At 33.0% G+C, this 19,584-nt stretch overlaps 1 protein-coding gene across 1 annotated transcript in view; it reads left to right on the forward strand.

Moving 5' to 3' along the window:
• LOC147067506 (zinc finger protein castor homolog 1-like) overlaps positions 1–19,584 on the forward strand; it is a 272,254-nt gene that overhangs the window by 81,643 nt on the left and 171,027 nt on the right. The window contains exon 3 of the mRNA XM_085953709.1: positions 8,564–8,596. The gene's annotated coding sequence lies outside the window, so the exon portion shown is untranslated. The remainder of the gene's footprint in view (positions 1–8,563; positions 8,597–19,584) is intronic.

The raw sequence follows: 19,584 nt of genomic DNA on the forward strand, positions 1-19,584 counted from the left end.
TTATGCTACCAACCTAGCAACCTTGATTTATAATAGGTATTAGACATACTTAGTTCATGTGCACGGATAAGCATATACAGACGTTATTTGCGCAACGTGCATTTATTTTAATTAATTTAAACAGTAGATTCTTGTTTTCGCTAAACGAAGAACGTAACTTTTGGCATTATTGCAATCGCGCCAAATGGCATTCGGGACTTAGAAATTCCGCCATTTGATGCAAGCAACGAATGACGACTCACTTATTTATCGATCATTGTGAAATGGCCAAAAAACAATGCACGCAGTTTCTGTTGAATCAAAACAATATCACTTGAGAAATAAAATAAACTATTAGTCAATCAATGATAATTTGATGATTGAATAATGATTCGTGATTCACAATCATCTTTGTCACGTGAATAGCAACAATATCCCTTCAGTATATTATTTGATAGTGGTGTAACTACCGAAAGAGGTAGCTTTGAAGGTACTTATACACACCAAGATATAAACTACAACTTACCACATAACGCAACCCCGCAAGAAAAGTATCCAAACTAAAAAGTAACGTTAGAAGTATTTTAATTAAATCTTTCATGGTTTCTTTGTAGTTTATGGCAATTATTAAGTTCTCTGGAGATTCGTATTAACAGTTTTTTTTGTTTTTACGAAAAATGGATGGTAGCCATTTGTTAAACCTATTAGGTCCATACTTTGACTCCAAACACATTTAAAAACAATATGTGTATTTTCCAGACCGAGGATTCAAACCTGGGACCCACGACATAATAAGCCGATGCGTAAGCCGTCGGTGTCAAATTGTGGGTGTTATTTTTAAGTATAATTATAAAAAAACTATCGAATTGTGACACTTAAATTAATTGATACGATATTTATGAAAACGGCAAGAATTTTAGAGCTAAGAAAATTAGGTACCTGTGTTATTGTAAATATTATTTTTGGTGAAGCAAAAGCTTTAATGTATAATAATCTGGAATAGTTACTGAGCTTTTGAAATATCACTTGTTAAATTCAATTCATAAATACACTGTGTATAATGGATACCTACCTGAGTATGTATTTATGTTTGATTATGATTATATTGTGTTGATGGAAGTTTTTATGATTTTAATTATAATAGTAAGCTTAACCTATCTATGAACGGCAAGTTGACGTTTATTTCAAATTTCCTTCACGGCATAATGATAACAGATATTGTAACACTGCTGCTAGCTCAATTAGATTAAAGAGATAAAATAAAGTTTAATTGTGTCAAAATATTTTGGCTCCGTCAGATGTGTTTTTTTGAATTTGTTCAGTTGGCACAGTAATCTCGTGTTTTTGGCCTTCTTCGTGAATTCGAATTATTTTATTGCTCAATTTGACGTGTTCGTCACGCAAATAAAAGTATCCGTTGTAAAATTATCGTATTATCCATCACACACACCCGGTGTAAAACACCAGTATTACCTGAATACTAAAAAAATATCATATCCGCTCCTCCACTTCGTTGTCACATTCTTCTCGTAGGGCATTTCCCACGGCGCAACAACCTTATATTCAGTTTGTTTCAGTTCCTTATTGAAAAGTGGTAAGACTATTCATCCGTACAAAATAGGAACAAATATTACCAAGGCACGTAGGTACTAAATAACTAAAATTTTATGTAAATCTAACGCCATCTAAGAGTCAACATTCGTATTAATTATATAAATATAAAAGTTGATTGCCATTATTGACGAAATGAAAAATACCTCGGATTTCATATTTGTTAAAAAAAGCACGCGAGGCTTTAATTAAATTGATTGGTACCTACCAAAAGCTCTCGGTCGGATTATGGGGTCAAGTTATAATAGGACCGAGTTTTTTTTTGAAATTATGTTAGTTATAACTTAATGAATAGAAATAATTTAATTACAAATACATGTTAATATGTTTCTTTTTAAATTACTAATAATTATTGATTATATTCAGGGCATTTTTTGACATTTTATCTTTTTTACTCAACTCAGTAACATCCAATTTGTTAAAAAAATATACGTTTAAATCCTTCGATAAATTCTTAACTAAACAATATTCAGTTTCTATTAACGGATATAATATATTATTAGGCTATGCTATGCTATGCTATGTGAAAAGGAGACTCCCACTTAGGTCTTGTGTCTTAGGACTAAATGCATACCGAGTCATAATCAAAATGAACTGAAAACTTCTCGAAATCGTACGTACGAGTAGTAGAAACAAAACATAAGCGACATAATTATTTATTGCTATTTATTATGGCTATGCAATTGGCGATTAGACATTTTCGGGAATATAGGTACTTATTACAAAATGTCTTGGCTGTTTTAATTCCTTGTAAATTTGTTAGTTGAATGCAGAACTATTCTAACTAATTCTAACTCTCATTTTAAATATTTTGCGGAAGAGTTTTTTGAAACAGCCTACATCAGTTATTTATTATGTACTTATATAGAAAAGTGTATCCACCATTTTTTTCAATAATCATCCTACTAAGACACGATGCATACATTTATCCATAAAAATAATAAATCTGTACCTTAGAGCTCAAAGTACGGAAGTCACATTTTTATCATTTTAAGTTAAGTATGCAGATTTAAATGGCGTGTATTCACGTTATCTTAATACTGAAAATTTGGGAGTCAAATGTCACGTGGTTTTCAAAATACTTACTTCTAAAACGACGGTAGTCAAATTATTATACTTTAGAGCTGAAAGAGTGGATGTCCAATTTAAGTCATTTCTGCCATAGCAAAAAGATTACTTGCAAAAGTGTGGAAGTCCAACATACGGAGTTTTAGTCCGAATGCTAGTGAGTATTTTAACTAGATTAGATTAACTGCTCTCCTGCAAAATATTGAATATGTGACTTCCAGACTTTCAGCTATAAGATACAGAAATAATACAATGAACTCTCTAGTAAAACAAATCAAATGTAAGTTAGAATAGTTCTGCATCGATTATTAATAAATCCACTACACAGACCGTCATAAAACTATCAATACCTACTAATTATTGACCGATAATACTTAGATATTTTTTCTTTCGATATGACTGCCCTATGTTATATTACGGCCCGATTCGGTTTATATAACAGAATCGATCGAAAAAGCTCGCGCGAAGTCGACGAATGCGGTCCAAAATAGTCATCACTGTGATAATGGCACGCTGCACCGTCATTGTTTTGCCCAACTATTTTTCTTTTTGAAGCGAAACTCTGGCATTTTGTGCAATTCGAACGACACCAGCCACTCGCTGCTGTAGATTACGTCTATTTGTGATACGACAAAGAAAGAGAATCTTTCAAGGCAGTGATGGAAAATTTAATTAAACTATTTAATCCTCCAATCAGGGCAAACATGGCATTCGCGGAGACTCGGTATTTATCGATTATTTTAAAGGTTAAAATTAAATTTAGGTATTTACGAGGTCATAGGTAGTATTAATACAGTCGAACCTGGTTATTACGAGGAAGATGGGACCGACTGAAATTGCTCGTTATAAAAGCATTACTCGTTATATCGTTAGGTATATAACATTTTCCGCACCACGTTCTATTTAAGCATAGAACATAAAAAATCTGAGAACCATCGTAAAAATCCCCGAAACAAGCATGGCATTCATAAACTACAAAATAAGTTGTTTTTTGTAATGAACGCTGGTAGGTACCTACGGACTTCACAAACCTTGGATTTTTCAACCATATGCGTGGATGCTTTTTAATTATTGTCGGCGAAAACACCAATTAGGGTTAAATATTTAGACACTTAACTAGTGTCATAAACGTAATCCGACCCCCTTGGCATCCTGTCGGATCGGATTTTATTGTTTAGGATCGAAATGTTTTTAAACGATCTACACATTAACAGTTTTAAGAAAAATTTTGACCATATTTTAGCTTTTAGAGTGAATAAATGTATGGAGAAAATCATAAATTAAAATGTCAATGAATGTTTCCTCGTTACATGCGAGATCTCGCTATGTCCGAGATCGTGATAACCGAATTGACTTGCTCAAATACAATGTTCCTTCGTAATTATGAATGCATAAAGATAATTAAAGAGTTATTAGTTGATTATTGCAAAGCAAATGCTGAGAATCGCTTGGTTCTGGCCCATTAGTTGTGTAACATAGCGAGGTGTCTCATCCGATGCCGTGTCCGTCTGTCTGCAGTCAAATTCCCTCAGTACTTTGTCCAGAAATCGTCTATTTCTGGCGTAATGCGAATATACGCAAGGCGAGTTTGTAATGCAATTTGTTTTCTCGTTTTGCCCATCAATTCTCTATTGCGATGCGAGCTGCCGGGAGTGTTTGGGACCTACTGATCCAGTTGCGTAAAAAAGCGGAAAACGCTTTTTACTTTTTTGGTAAATGGACGTTGGGTTGATTTTTTGGGACGTGTTTCTTTGTTACCATAATGAAAGACAGGAATAAAATTAGCTTTGCGCTTTCTTCGTGTTCTGAATTAAATTAATTTGAACTATTTATATTAGAATACTATGTAGGTACCAAGGTATATACAAGAATTTTATATTGTTTTATAAACTTATTCCGATTTTTTACCAGGTGTATGTAGTAAATGAGATTTATGGTGTTAATAACCTATTCTTGGTGGGAAAACATTAAGTATATTACCAATATAAAATAAAACTCAATATTATATTTTTTTTTTGTGATTTTACCGAGGCTTTGACTGCGACTCGCTGTCATATCGCCTCTTCTCTTCTAGAAGGGGATCCGTCGATCAGGTCCTCACTCCTATTCTGTTAAATAACTTTACAATTTTGCCTAGCTCTTCCGTCTTACCCACCGCCAGGACACCCTTCAATTCGTCGACATTCTCATAGATATCTGCAATTCGCAGCTGTACTCTGTGAATTTCATATTTGGGGCATTGCAGTGCCTATATGTACAATGTCATAATTGTCAAAAAATATTTTTATCTATCGTGGTTTGACTTGGCAGACAGCTCAAAGAATTAAAAAAAAACTAACTAACACCATCTGTAATAAATGTACCTAAACTTAATTAAACGGAAACAAATAAGTTAAGTACATATGACTGAAAAAGTGTGCACTATTTTTGCCGGATCGCCCATTGCATACGTAAACTATTATAGAGTGGTTTAGGCGGGGTATAATTGAATTTTTGATGTAATTTAAATATTCAGCACCGGCTGCAAATAATTGTATTCTTAGTTCATTGAAAACAAATTAATATGACTGACTTAGTTTAGTATGCCCATTTATGTCGAATCCACAGAACAGATTAATACATGAAACTCCGATAGGCTATCCCAACACACTACATTTTGATGCATGGTTTTGAATATGTGAGTGTCCTACGAAAATGAACCACACATTATAAACGTGCAATATTGAATGAGTATCAGTGCATAAACCGTGAGCAGTTGTCAGAACGATGGACAAGCGTATTTAAGTTTATCCAATATTCTTTCAAACTCGAAATCGGTTGCCTGTTACTCCACACCCGTTAGGTATTTCAGTTCCAGGGATTTTTCTTTTCTGTTCTTTCAGTTCCCATTATTTCCGAGTTCCCTGATCGAATATTAACAGCCTACCCCCACCCTTCGCCACTGGTATCACATCACCCTTGCGTATCATCCATTTGACGTGTGGACCAAAAACTGACAAATCGCCGATGGACTCTGTCACCTATAATATATATCACATTTTGACACGCATCGATATAACGTTCGCCTACTCACACTTTATCGCAACGATGATAGGATACATACGCTAATATAAGTATTATAACAAGTGGATACCTACTTTAGAATCCATCTTATTGACTTTTATAAAGTTCTTGTTAAAATAAATCGATATGTAGCAAGTGCATCACAAATGCATTTCAGTTGCATTGGTCTTCCGAAAATGTAAAGATTCCCAAGTGCGTGCACACTAGTGTGTATGTATAGTCTGCTCATTTTAAGAAATGCGCTCGTAGACATGTCGTAGAATTATTATTTCGTTTTATTCCCGTTTGGTCTAGGATCGAGACCGCATCAGATTTGTTGCGTCCTAAAAATAATACACAGTCTGGCTCACCTCAGTACATTTTATGCGATTTATAACGCCGAATTATTGTCGGATTTGCTTACAGTCACACTCAAACTTGTCCCCACGTAATGGAATAATAATTATCGGAATCAATAAATATTATAAATAAAACATACTTGTCGTTTTGAATTTTTTTTTATTAATTTATTGCAGGGGTTCACAAACTTTTTCGTCAAAGGGACAATTTTGAAATCAAATATATTCCTTTGTAAATATTTTCTGTTTTTAAAAAAACGTAAGGCAAACAAATAAAAAAATATTTCATTATCAATATACATAATTATTACTATTATTAATATACTAAAAAATAATATTTAAAATTTGTCACCATGTGATGTACCTATGCAATTGTTTGTTTGAAACTAAATTCTGCAATCTAAACTCAACAATTTTGGACTATTCATTCTTTCCAGAGGACATTTAATTATAAATGTAATTTTTAATATTTGATGTGAAGAATACAAAATAATACAGATTTACATAACTCTCGCGGGACACATCAAAAAGTCACGCAAGGCATAATTGGCCTGCGGGATACACTTGTTGAACCCCTGATTTATTAACACATTTGAGCACATAACAAATTATTAATTCAAGACGTTCACAACATGATATTTAGAAATAAAATACAGGTAAATCAACTTAGTAGAGACAAAGCAATGCAAAAATAAATACAATGATTGTTATTCTTCTCCTTTTTGCCTTGGAAATCCATGACCATGTCATGGTCTGTTGAATTATTGTTTTTAATTTAGTATTTTATATTGAAATAATATATACATATCTTCTTATTATTAATAGGCCTATAACATCGTAGGTCCGAGGTTCGAAACATGGGTCTGGCAAGTACACATATTGTTTTTCAATTTGTCTATGAGTCAGAGTATGGACCTATTAGGATGAGCAAGTGGCGAACATCCATTTCTCGTAAAAATAAAATCTCCACTATGCGGCTATATTATGATCTGATTAGGATCGGACATGGTGAAAAGAAAAGACGTGTTTTAAAAATTCATGCATTTTATAAAAAAAAATCTGATTTTAATTAAACATAATTTACCAATAAAAAAATATGCGAGTTCAATTTAGATTGTTTTTTTTCCGACAATGCAATATGACAAAGGGGGTTAATAATAATAATATCATTTTCATTTTAAAATGGAGTTCAATAATAATTTTCGTGGTTGCTACTTTAAAGGAAAACACATAGAAAAATCTTGTACACGCTTGCCCCTTAATCGTGGATCTGGACTCGGATTGAAGGTGAGCATAAACGATGGTGAGCTTTTTCACCTGTCAGTCACTTCACTACGACCTGTCGCCGCCAAAATTGTTTCCATATGCGCGCAGGCATAAAGTTTGGGAACATTTCTCCACAGTTCTTCTTATTAAGTTTAATAATAATTTCCCGCCTAAGTAACAGTATAGGTGAGTTGATGCGGCAATGGTGATGTCCCCGCGACAGATAGCATTCGGTATGCGACATTTTGCGACTAATTCCCGCTTTAATTCGTCACTTTGGCGTCCACCTTCAACACCATTCGTTACACTGGGTACCACCGCGCTGCAACACCTCGAGATGATTTATTGCTCACAGGTTAAATAGATACTATCGGTGTATTCTCGGTACAGGTAGGATATTATATATTCCACATGTTTTATTTGGTACAGCTTCAATACTTCCTACATGTCCCAGTTAAATAATTGGTTAACTGAAATCGTTAGTTGAATAAAATTAATATTTATAAAACATCAAAAGAAACATCGAATATAGGAGAACCTTGATTATTTGCATTTAATTATGAGAATATTTAAAGTTTTTAAACTTGCCCTTCTTAAAGTCTAATGTATTTAAGTTTTGTATTATTTCATTTGAGTCGTTTTTGGCGACCCGGGTTTCGCCTTTCGGCATCTTCAGGCACTATGTATATTCACCAAATGGCAAATAGGTACACAATGGAATAGTACAAAACTTAAATCCATTAGAATTTAAAATCAAATTCCATCAAGTACCTTCGGTCGATAGTATTATTATTTCTCTTCTTTTTTTTAACTCGTCTTATGTAGAATTCGCTCTATTTTCAATAATAACTAAACAAGGTTAACTTTCCTAATAAACACTCCCTTGCTTAAATAAAGGTTACGTTGACCTATTACTAAAAAGAATAGGGTTACAAGATGTAGGTACCTACGTTACCGTATATTATGTTCTGTCTTACCTTACCACTACATTACTTAATATAGTATTTACCCCTCTTTCACACCTTGCCTCTTTTAAATCTTTCTTCTCTCTATCTCTCTCCCACACAGTTCCGTAGAATATGATTATTTTTTATCCCTCTACGTTACAGACAGATATTCCATGTAATTAGAATTGAATATTTTTCATATTATACATAGGTATTATTATTAATATCTATATTTTTTAAATTTACTTTAATGAACCTTTAATAATTTGGGTATTTTTCTTTTCGTTTCAGAAACAAACCTTTTTTCGAAGATCCACATTGACGGTAAGTGTAATTTAACAATCTTATTTGCAATCATCAATGAATTGAATAATATATATCACTGGTGTGCACTGTCGTTAGAGATCGGGCATGCTCTTAAAAAGCATATAGGTTGAAATTACTTTTAATACATCTATGGTTGAAATCATAAAAGGTATTTTGAGATAACTACTTATAACAGTTTTGTTATGCTGGATTTTGTAAAATTTAAATACATTATTATGATTGAATACTCGTCGGCATAATTTAAAAACAAATGAATGTGGTGCTCCTGTCATTAGTTATTAATTTATTAATTATGTCGTTATACGTTGACAACGCAATCTTAAAATAATGAAGAAATGTTTACAAAGGATGGTAAAGGTACAACTAAATACCAAAGTCCCAAATCATACCGCATTTGATCCCATAGTTAGCGGTTCTTTACAACTAGTTCACATTCAATTTACTTATTGACTTTATGGATACTTGTCTTATAATACCTACCACAGAATCTTTGATCCGCAAGCAACTGATTTAGTTTTTTCAATGATGCGTTGAAACCATTGTTCATGTGTGCCTTCTTTTGAGGATGTCTGTCATTTACAAGTTGATGAAAACGAATTGGCGTGGATTTTAGGGTTTACGGGTGTTTTTCAACTGAGAACCTTTTCTGACAATATACTTGGTGACTGGGATTTTCCGTGCGCGCATTCCTATTATGTTTTTTATACCATGTCACCATTCCACAAAATACATATTATTATTTTTTCTTTGTCATTGAAACGCAAAACAAGTGCTTCTACGTTTAAAATAACTACTACTCAAATGATTGTTAAATTAAAACATTTAAATAAGAAAGATATTTTATCAAAAAAGTACCTACACTAAATATATAATTACAACTCGTATCTCAAAGGTAACATATTATTACTGTCACGAATGTTTTGATACTAAATCAATTTGTCATCTTTACAAATTTAAAAGCTGCAAATGTAAAAGCTCAATATCTGAAAGCTCTAAACAACCGTTATCTTATCGCAAGCGTGGTAGTGGTCAGTTTGTTTGCATACATGGGTAGGTAGGTGCATTATGTGCAAGTGTTGGGGCATTTTCCTTTTGACTTGACTGCATTACGCAAGGCCGTCTAGCGTCGCGGGACAGAGGCGCATTAGGGAAATAAAGAGCCTAGAATATTAATATGTTTGAATTGCTTCGTGTGTAATGAACTACAAATAAAATATTCACTTATTTTAGATGTCTTTCAATATGAAGTTTTTGCAAACATATTAAAAGTACCTACAGAAAGATCAATTTTATTTGTATATATTTGGGCGTAACAGAACGCATGTTTTTTATCATGATAAATTAACGAATAGGTACATAAAAAATCATAACTTGGAAGAGCCTCAAAAATATACATACAATTTGAAAAATCTAGGACTGAGAGTTCGATTAAAATACGCAACTTTAGCTTGCGATGGATTCAACCATTTTCACGTGTATCGTGTACGTGGGATTATGTTCGAATCACAGTGGGTCCAAGATGTTTTCTAGGATTTTTTGAATGTGGCACGTTTGTCTGTTTTCTTGGCGGTCACATAACGTCGTTCACGGACGCAATGCTTTGTGTCATCGCGTTCGACTGTTGCAAGTTTTCAATGGGAGGGAATGCGAGGGAATGCAGATGCTGAAGCGAGGAGGAGCCGCACGCCAGCTTATATAAGACAGACTCTAGTTTTCACGTACGTAAGTTGTACGAAAATACGTCTTGTAAGAATATAATATCATGGCCGAAAATATTCTTTCACATAGAAAAGCACTGAGAACGCGCTGCTGGCATTTATTACTTTGTTTTACTGTGTACCTAACCACCTTAATGAATTATATTAAAATGGCGAATGCCCGATCTGGTCCTGATCTGTCTAGCAAAGTGCATTTATTCGAATTTCACCGCTGTTGCAGGCGTTTATTTGTTCCTAAATAATTATTTGTCCTCTCCGCCGTCACAATTCACAATTACACACACTAATAGTAAGTGAGTGAGTAAGAAATTGCAAGTGAGTGTTTGTTGCTCAGTTTATGCTTGTGTTGGTGAGTGCCTCTGCCCTTTAAGTTTCCGAAGATATTCCAATTCCCAGCCAACTCAGTTTGTTCGCGATTTTATTTATAAGCACGAGGCGGTTCAGCCACCGACATATTTTATTGCATTCAAATTGCAATCCACTGCAAATACACTACAGAACAATTGATGGCTTATTCCATGGAGAACATCCTATGTTATCCAAGTGTCATTTTTTATGATATGACTCGTCCATATAATATATGACGTCACGCATGTAGGAGGGTGTCTCAGGTAATATAATGATTTTCGATCAGGCAACACAAAATTCATGGAAACTGGCTTTACCCTACTGAGTATGCGTTAATCTTATTTATACACGTGTTAAGAATATATTGTTATTTTCAATTGTTATCATAAAATCTAATATTCTTTAAAGTTTGTCAAGTAAATATAACGCGCATTCAATATTTGAGGACAGTCGGCGCAGTTTATGTTCCTTGGGTTTTATTTATAGCCTGACTGTCATACAGTACCCTGCTATAAAACCTTGGTCTATGGCGAAGGTTTTTATAATTCTATATTATGATTTTTTTCTGTATTTGCGACGAAGGGCACAAGGAATTGTAGAAAATGTTACGTCACCAAACTAACATAACTCATTGTTTACCGAAGAGGGGGGGGGGCAGGTTAAAAAATATGACATACATAATAATTATAGACGGCAGATATTATTTCTTAATATTTATATTTCTTAACGCTACCTGAAGTGTGCTTTAAAATTCCTTATAAACCACAAAATAAAATAGTATATGTTTATAGCCCATAAAACAAGTGAAAAAGATTCACATACTTTAACCATTTTCTGGCTATTATAATTATTATAAAGTTAACTCTTATTTCCAGCTATTTGTGAATTGATTTTATGAAAATTATCTTTTCCTAAGTTAACACAATTTATTAAATTAAACAATATTTTGTTATAGTATTTTAGTACTTAGATACCTAATAATAAACAGCTTTGCGACATGTACCTATTTATTGTCTGTTTGGTTTCCCATTGTATGGCAATTTTACTAGGTACTGAATTCGTCTCTGAATATTTGAATATTTAATCATAATTATATGTTTTCACTTTGATAAAGAGCAATATTAATTTGTTGATTCTGAACTTGTCTGAAGTTATCTTATTAGACGTTCGAGCCGGCACGTTAGCAACGAAATCCGACAATAGATGTAAATTGGATCACAAATCACACAATAAGCTAAACGAATAAAATGCAAATATTAAAGAAATTTTATAACTATTTCTTTTATTTTTCAATACGTATCGGATAACTGTAAAATGTCTTCATTTAATTACATTTTTAAAACATATTTTTACAGGATTTATCAAAATAATATTTATCGGACATGACAAAGGGTAGGAAGGCACTTTGGAGTTTCTTGGTATGCATGACTATCGGGAAAATTCTGCGTATCGACTACCTATACCTAATTGAGAGGGCCTATGTTTGACTTTGGCGACATTCGAAGAAGAAAAGGAAGAAAGACTACAATTTCCTAGTTATTTATGGTGGATATAATTTTTGTCGATTTCATCGATATTCACAGAATCCCTCATAATTATTATCCACTGCTTGATGCGATGTATTACCGGAAAATGCAGTTAACCTGGTGCAATTCCGCGTCTGGCATATTTTATATCGTCACTGTTCTGGTAGAAAACACTAATTCGAAAAAATGACATATTGAGTTAGTAGTACCAAAATGTTCCTTATTTCAAACTTTACCGTCTGGAAACCTTCTTAATAAAGTCATCCTTTTTACGATTACTTAATAAACTCACACGATTATTTCAAACATTTTAACAACTTCAGAGTCAAATTACTCAAAACTAGTATTCTCCAGTTAGTGTGTTCTGCCAGAACAGAGACGATATTATGTTGTTTTTTCAATGTATGTTCGATCCAGAACTACGACCATATGCTTTGAGCGAATGGCTGATAACCACTCCTCGTTGAAACCTGTTAATATCCCAGTGGCGAAGGGTGGAGGTAGGCTGTTAGTATCCGCCATAAATAGTGCACACATAACTTTGTCAGGCATACGTATTTGTTGCCATTGATACAGGACTACAGTTTACAGATGGTGGTTAGTTTTTAAAATTTAATTAAACCCTGCGAAAACCCAGGCGTAATAGATAATAGTATGCAATTAAATCATACATAAGTTTGAATATTTTATTGATAGAATATTTTTTATCTATTATAGTTTGTTTTAGGCAGAGCTTAATGAATTTAAAAAAAATGAAGCAATATGATTTGCAATATGTATTCTTAATCCAATGAAAACAAATAAGTATGAATGAAAAAGTGTGCACAATTTTTTCGTTTCGCCCAAAATACGCAAAACTATTATGGTTTGTTGTTATTTTAACTCTGGCGACATTGAAAGAAGATCAATAAGACGAAGAACGCTATAAAGTTACATATTATATAAAGACTACAATTTCCCAGTTATTTATGGTGGATACAATTTTTTACGTAACTATGTAGTTCATCGTAGACCTGTATGGTTTTCATCTATATTGACAGAATCCCTTATAATTATTATCCGCTGTTGTGTGAAAGCCTACCTATGCTCATTGTACACTGCTTTCGATTGATGCGATATATTTCCGCCAAATGCAGTTTATTTGGTCTCATATCGCGTCTGGCATAAATCATATGTTTTTTCCAATGTGTGTTCGATCCAGACCGACGACCCTATAGTTTGAGCTAATGGCTAATCACCATTACTCCTGAAAATCTTTTAATAGCCATTCATATACTCCGCTTTGGTGCAAAAATGAGAAGAATACAATGTTCGTCAATAAATAATAAGTATATAATAGGTACCTAATTATTTTTCAATGTATAACTTATAAAAGACACAGAAATATATCTACCCTGTAGAAAAATCTCGGACCAGGTGGAATATGAACACATATATCGCAGTGTTATAAGCACTGAGATATCGACTCCAGTGCTTTCTTTACATATTTATATCCATTACATTTTATTATTGTGGGTATTTAAAATTCCGTTCAACCATCTTTCTTATTTTATTTTTTTAATATATTCTTCCATGTAAAATGAAAAGACTTGCATGATTGAACGTATAAAAAAGGTTAAATACCGATACAAGATATATTATAATAATTATAATGAAAGTATTGCTAAAATTCGTCCGTATTAAGGCTACTTGTGTTACAAACAAATAGTTTTTAATATGCTTTTTTGTATGAATAAACAATCGAACAATCTATATTGTGAAAGTTGCTTTGTAGTAAAAATCATTTCCGTTTCATGTGTATCCATTATGGATAGGTTTTAAATAAAAATTTCACTTTAAATGCGTCCAACTTGCGAGGAATAATATGTAACGATTTATATTTAATATTATTGCGCATGTGTGTGTATTATGCACAATATGTGTACCTTAACTTATTCGTACACTGACAGCTGAAATTAATTATGAATAATAAATTATAGCGCGTATTTATTATGCTAATAAAACACATACGCTCTTCAATGAAAAAATATTCTTTTCTTTAATCGTGTGCAGTTATTGTTCATTCGTACTTAAAGGTTTTGATCAAAGATATTGGTGGAAACTCTGAAACTAAAAGTCTACTTGCTACTGGCGATTTTCTACGAAGCATACAAGAAGAACAAAGTGAATTAAATGATGCGTATTTTCTACAACCTAACAACAGTCTAAAATAAAAATGCGTATTTTTAACAATCAATGGTGATTTATCGCGTAGGCTTCTGGTAGATACGTTATTATTTTTACGTGTTAAATGTTGGTTGCAATTATTATACTTACTCAATTATTTAGTACATTGAATGGGTAAAACAATATAAGTCTATCGCATAAAAAATTACGCCCATAAAAATAAAATTGTCGAATCTGTAATGAATAATGATACTTTAATTACTTAAATACTTATTGTTGTTAATTTCAATGCAGTTTTTTGCTGCGATGTTCTTCTTCTGACCTTCAAACAAGCCATAATATGCAGTTTGGTGGCCAACTTTGTGTTTGGTGGATTTAAAATGCTTATCTGTTTATATTCTCTCATAATCCACTACTGGATGAAAGACTCTCCTAGTTGTATCACACTTCAATTGTTTCATGCGATGTATTTATACTAAACTTAATGAATCGAATCCGGCATTTGGCGTAAATCATAATTAATTATGTTGCTGTGTAAATGCAATTCTGATCTATGACTATAGTAAAATACACTATGGATCGTGCGTTGGTCGAAGCATTTTTGACCGTATACACTGAAGGCCCATAATTCAGTCCCACTTAGGAGCTAGAATTTAGATGGTAATGTCGTACCTTTTTTGATTATACGTATCTAATAATAAAATATTTACGTATATGAGTGGTTCACAATAATTATGGATCCATGGAAGTCCATCAAAATGTATCCTGAGATATTTGGACCTAAAGTTAAAAATCATTTTGTAAAATTCAGAAATGTTTTCACTGTATATTTCGATAGTAAATGGATCAATTTAAATAAATAGTCGAAACATTAAGTATAGGTATTCAATTTTCATTAATATTAACAAATTAATGTTAAAAAATAGGTACCTCTTTATACTGCTGAATGAACTGTCAAAATGGACATGATTCACATTCAATTTGATGTCTTATCAATACTAGTATTGTCATTTATGCGGAAAATTGAAGAGCTACGATTGTGTTATAACACACAATATAAAAATCTGTTTTATCTAGTCATTGAAAAAAAATCGAATTTTATGAAAATTGGACTTGATCCATAATTATTGTGAGCCATCCATATATTACTTGCCTGCTATTTCTCGACTTTTTCGATTCTCAAGATTTGAGAATTTTCGAATTCAAGAATATTTTTTAGCTCGTCTGGTAAAGAAAAAACAAGAATTCCATAGTCAGCATATTCAAAAACGCTAAATCTAACAAGAAAAACGTTACGTTGACAACTCTGCTTCCGAATCCAACTTTTAAATTCCTCGTAAAAAAGTCTCGAAAGTTCCCAGTAGTGAGAATCTCGAAATGAAAAAATAATCTAAAAAAAAGGCGGGAATCAACTTGTTTTTTTTCATTTAAGAATTCTCGAGACAATACAACTTAATCACAACACCTAGTACTTACCTCATATAAATTTATTTATTTGCGGACAGGCGATTTGTTTACATAGAGATTAAAACCACTACAAAAAAAAGTGATAACTGATAATTGTCATTCGTGGCGCTACAGCCCGGGGTGGGCCCTGATCTCCTTAAGTCGTCTTCTTTAGTCTGGTCTATCCTCCGCACTACTGCTCCAATCTGGGATTCCAATCACTCGTCCATCCTGGGACACGCCATCTAACCACCGCAATTTGGGTCTCCCAACACTCCTCCGCCCAGATGGAACTTTGTCCATTCGTTGAACATGATCAGCCAAGAGATTTTGATGGTTTTGATTGTATAAGTTTATTGCTGTGACGATTTGACTAATAACTTTTATCGTGAGGTGTAAATTAAATGATTAAAATAAATGATTTTAACTTAAACAGGAAAGCGTGTATTTGTAGAGTCATAATAATAATATCTACTTAAAAGCAGTGGGGCTACCGTTAGGCGCCGAAAATCCTCGATTTTTTCACTTTATAATTCATGTCACGTGCATCCAAATCATTTTGACGACGTGTAAATGCAGAGAGGAATTCGTATTCAAATTTAATTTTTAAATTATTCTCAAGATACTAAAATATAATTGCCGATTTTACCCCAATAATAAAAATTATATTTGCCCGTATACACGAGATAGTTTACTTACTGTATAGCATTATTTTATACATCAGTTAATCAGCGAACCGCACGTTTACCGAGCAGTATTGTGTCAGCTTATAATGCTGTGGGTTCCCGAATCTACGGATCTCCAAGAATCCAAGGATAAATACAACATGTTCCTACTCTATGGAGGCCCATGTGATCATTTTAGGATTGAAAATGGTAATGTATAATTGTGAAAGGGTAAATTCCCATTGGAAAGTATACTCTTAAAACACGCCGGGCAAGGTTGGCACGTTGTTTTTCCAGTTTTCTTTTATTCAGATTTTTACGAAGCTATTTTTCATCTTTGGGAGGTCAGCGGGTAGGACGACTCGATGGCCAACGTCTTCAGTGCTTCATAACGATTCTGAATAAAGTTACGCCTATCGTTTTCGCATGCGTCAATTCCATTCTTGTCTTCATCTTCCCTATCAGACCAAATCTTCAAATTCGCAAACTTTTCCTAACCTGATGCATTGATCCAATGAATAAGTTTACAATAATTTAATATCATTTACTAATAAAATACCTACTGACATAATATACTAACTCACCTACATATATTTTAATTATATGTCATATTTGAAAAATGATGGCAGCAGTCAATATTTGAGAGTAAATATACATTATTTCTTATGCATATTAAAATCTCAGTGCCGGCCCTGCGTGGAAGTAACTCCCAACTATCCGAATGTAATATCTGTCAGAAGACTAAACGTGAAATTCGAAAATTAACGAAATCAATATTATTATGTACACTCATCACGCACCGCCACTGACCAACAATTTGTTGTCATTCCATTTATTTCATTCATGATATTATTTTTAGCTGCCACATTACTCGTCATAGTATGACGATGTCTTTAATCATATGATAATAATATTATAACCAACAGATTTTTATAAATTATTGCACCGACGAGATTCTGGTAGTCTTTATTTACTTCTTCCTCGTCAACGGCGCTACAGCTAGAGTTGAGTATTTCCCGAGAAAATCTCAATCTCGAGATTCGGGATTTCCAGAAAATAATTCTCGAGAATTCTCGAGATATCGAGAAAATTAAAAAAAAAAACCCGTAAAAAATCCTGAAATCAGTGGATAAACAGAGAAAAAATTAATTCAAAACATTACTTATTAAAATATAATTTCAAGAACACAGACTTTCAATGGCTGCGTGTGACAATCGCGTACGCTTTTGAGACTATTGAAAAATTGCGCTCATTTTGAGTCAACTTTGGCTTAATTGTGTTAATTGCCCCGATCAGTCTTTAAACATGTTTTGTGTTTTCTGTCCACTTTTTTCATACACTGTGTGACTCAATCGAACTCAAATTTTGTTAATTTATTTCAATTAAAAAAAATCGTTTTTCAATTAATGTTTGATAATAAAGAAATCCCGAAATGTTAAAAATTTTAATTCTCGAGATTCGGGATGGAAAATCTTGAAAAATTCTCGAGAATTCCCGTCGGGAAATTCCCGAAACCCAACTCTAGCTACAGCCTTGTTCTCATTTTTCTACCTCAGCGATATTCGGTTTTTTGCAGTTTTCCCCACATTACTGCCCCCTTTTTTATGTTAACTGGATTAAATAACATTATTTTCTTAACGTTTCGACGAGAGATAATTACGTCATACGACGAGGGAGAAAGTATAACCCAACTGAAGTGACATTTGGGAGTAGGCACAATAGGAATCCTGCATACTATATTTGAGAGTTTATTGACTAGTGTGCCACGAGATGCGAGCAATTGGAAAGTGTGCCGTAAAATATTTTCCCTTTTTGATTCATTCATTTTGAAAATATTCAGTTCTCTGACATCTGCTTGAGTCTTGACTACAAAAAAAGGTTGTATCTATAGAAGAAAATGCTGTATGAAAAAATCTATTTCGACATTGACTACGAATCAATAATTTAGAAAGATGATCTTTATAAAATGTGTAACTCTTTCAAGCATTGTTCCATATACAACGATCATATTCTTGTAAACAGGTGTGAATATCTCATTAAAAGAATTGATCGCCTATCATTTACCTTGATAATTACTTTAATTGAGGTCAAAATGCAGTTTCATGTTATGTTTGTAAGGTTTTTACAACCTTTATTACGGAGGCGCACATACTTACGTAAATATCTCAATTTAATTAATTTAAAAAGTGATTGGTCGGTGCTTAATAATTCTTCTACAGTTTGCCGCCAAAATTTTATAAATTAAAAAGTGTGACGTGTGTCAAACAGGTTGGGAAGTACTTATCTAATGCATGACAATCACTGCCGTTGTTTTTGAAAAGTTATTAGAATGTTCCCAGGGAAATCAAGAAGCATTTATGACGCACAGTTTTATACTTATGCAAATGGGGGGATCCTATTTTTTAGCTGTGTTAAAAAAACATTATTTTCAATGCAAAAATGTTTACCGTAATTGTTAATTATATCCATACCTGTCATGTGTTATTTGATTCATTTATAGCTCGGCCATTTTGAGTAATAATGCGTCATTTTTATGGCAAGAAAATAATAAAGGAATCCAAGACGAAACGCTCACGTCCAGCCCCGATTCGAAAAATCGTCACTTTAGCTCGCATTTGAATAGAAATAAAAGTGAGACAGGATGTAGCTGACTACCATTATGGTTTCGTAATTTTTCCATCGATTGTTTATGGAATGGAAGCGTTATGAAGGCGAAGCGATAAGCCGAAACGGGCGTTTATAATAATAAAACTCTCGTACGTGACATACCAAAAGAATCCGCGATTCTTGCAATCAAACGTGTCACTTCGGAAATTATTGAAGAAATCCATCCACGCGATGATTTGAATCCAAAATATCATAAATGGTGCTTTTCCATTTTTAATGTAACATTAACTTGGAAACTACCTAAAATGTGTTCGAATATGTATATATTTTTTTTAAATTTGTACATTAAAAGTAAAAGGGCTTCTCTCCATTTTTTAAATTTACAACAGTCACTCCGAAATATTTAAATTAGGCTAAATAACAATGTTATTATTAATTTAATCAATGGTCAAAGTAGCTCAGTCTCTACATATTTATATAATTTAATAAAACTTATAATGAACTTTAAT

This window comes from Rhyacophila brunnea, unplaced genomic scaffold (assembly GCF_057557595.1).
Source record: "Rhyacophila brunnea isolate RB1 unplaced genomic scaffold, BYU_Rbru_1.0 scaffold_4, whole genome shotgun sequence".
NCBI classification, from domain to species: domain Eukaryota; kingdom Metazoa; phylum Arthropoda; class Insecta; order Trichoptera; family Rhyacophilidae; genus Rhyacophila; species Rhyacophila brunnea.